The sequence below is a fragment of the Myxine glutinosa genome, unplaced genomic scaffold (assembly GCF_964187855.1).
Source record: "Myxine glutinosa unplaced genomic scaffold, kmMyxGlut1.1 SCAFFOLD_298, whole genome shotgun sequence".
In the NCBI taxonomy this organism is placed as follows: domain Eukaryota; kingdom Metazoa; phylum Chordata; class Myxini; order Myxiniformes; family Myxinidae; genus Myxine; species Myxine glutinosa.
Window position 1 is genome coordinate 271,877 of NW_027616427.1, and position 2,254 is coordinate 274,130.

Here is a 2,254-nt window from a genome sequence, read left to right on the forward strand (position 1 = left end):
TTTCCACACTAATACAAGTGCAAAAGTGGTTTCCTGCACCAACACAAGTGCGAAAAGTGGTTTTTCAACACTATCACAAGTGCGAAAAGTGTTTTTTCCACACTAATACAAGTGCAAAAGTGGTTTCCTGCACCAACACAATTGCAAAAAGTGGTTTTTCAACACTAACACTAGTGCAAAAAGTGGTTTTTCAACACTAACACAAGTGCGAAAAGTGGTTTTTCAACACTATCACAAGTGCGAAAAGTGTTTTTTCCACACTAATACAAGTGCAAAAGTGGTTTCCTGCAACAACACAAGTGGGAAAAGTGGATTTTCAACACTAACACAAGTGCGAAAAGTGGTTTTTCAACACTAACACAAGTGCGAAAAGTGGTTTTTCAACACTAACACAAGTGCGAAAAGTGGTTTTTCCACACTAATACAAGTGCAAAAGTGGTTTCCTGCACCAACACAATTGCGAAAAGTGGTTTTTCAACACTAACACGAGTGCGAAAAGTGGTTTTTCAACACTAACACAAGTGCGAAAAGTGGTTTTTCCACACTAATACAAGTGCAAAAGTGGTTTCCTGCACCAACACAAGTGCGAAAAGTGGTTTTTCAACACTATCACAAGTGCGAAAAGTGTTTTTTCCACACTACTACAAGTGCAAAAGTGGTTTCCTGCACCAACACAATTGCAAAAAGTGGTTTTTCAACACTAACACTAGTGCAAAAAGTGGTTTTTCAACACTAACACAAGTGCGAAAAGTGGTTTTTCAACACTATCACAAGTGCAAAAGTGGTTTCCTGCAACAACACAAGTGGGAAAAGTGGATTTTCAACACTAACACAAGTGCGAAAAGTGGTTTTTCAACACTAACACAAGTGCGAAAAGTGGTTTTTCAACACTAACACAAGTGCGAAAAGTGGTTTTTCCACACTAATACAAGTGCAAAAGTGGTTTCCTGCACCAACACAAGTGCGAAAAGTGGTTTTTCAACACTAACACAAGTGCGAAAAGTGGTTTTTCAACACTAACACAAGTGCGAAAAGTGGTTTTTCCACACTAATACAAGTGCAAAAGTGGTTTCCTGCACCAACACAAGTGCGAAAAGTGGTTTTTCAACACTAACACAAGTGCGAAAAGTGGTTTTTCAACACTATCACAAGTGCAAAAATTGTTTTTTTCACACTAATACAAGTGCAAAAGTAGTTTCCTGCACCAACACAAGTGCGAAAAGTGGTTTTTCAACACTAACACAAGTGCGAAATGTGTTTTTTCAACAATATCACAAGTGCAAAAACTGTTTTTTCCACACTAATACAAGTGCAAAAGTGGTTTCCTGCACCAACGCAAGTGCGAAAAGTGGTTTTTCAACACTAACACAAGTGCGAAAAGTGGTTTTTCAACACTAACACAAGTGCGAAAAGTGGTTTTTCCACACTAATACAAGTGCAAAAGTGGTTTCCTGCACCAACACAATTGCGAAAAGTGGTTTTTCAACACCATCACAAGTGCAAAAAGTGTTTTTTCCACAGTAATACAATTGCAAAGGTGGTTTCCTGCACCAACACAAGTGCGAAAAGTGGTTTTTCAACACTAACACAAGTGCGAAAAGTGGTTTTTCAACACTATCACAAGTGCAAAAAGTGTTTTTTCCACACTAATACAAGTGCAAAAGTGGTTTCCTGCACCAACACAAGTGCAAAAAGTGGTTTTTCAACACTAACACATGTGCGAAAAGTGGTTTTTCCACACTAATACAAGTGCAAAAGTGGCTTCCTGCACCAACACAAGTGCGAAAAGTGGTTTTTCAACACTAACACTAGTGCAAAAAGTGGTTTTTCAACACTATCACAAGTGCGAAAAGTGTTTTTTCCACACTAATACAAGTGCAAAAGTGGTTTCCTGCACCAACACAAGTGCGAAAAGTGGTTTTTCAACACTAACACAAGTGCGAAAAGTGGTTTTTCAACACTATCACAAGTGCAAAAAGTGTTTTTTCAACACTAACACAAGTGCGAAAAGTGGTTTTTCAACACTATCACAAGTGCAAAAAGTGTTTTTTCCACACAAATACAAGTGCAAAAGTGGTTTCCTGCACCAACACAAGTGTGAAAAGTGGTTTTTCAACACTAACACAAGTGCGAAAAGTGGTTTTTCAACACTATCACAAGTGCAAAAAGTGGTTTTTCAACACTATCACAAGTGCAAAAAGTGTTTTTTCCACACTAATACAAGTGCAAAAGTGGTTTCCTGCACCAACACAAG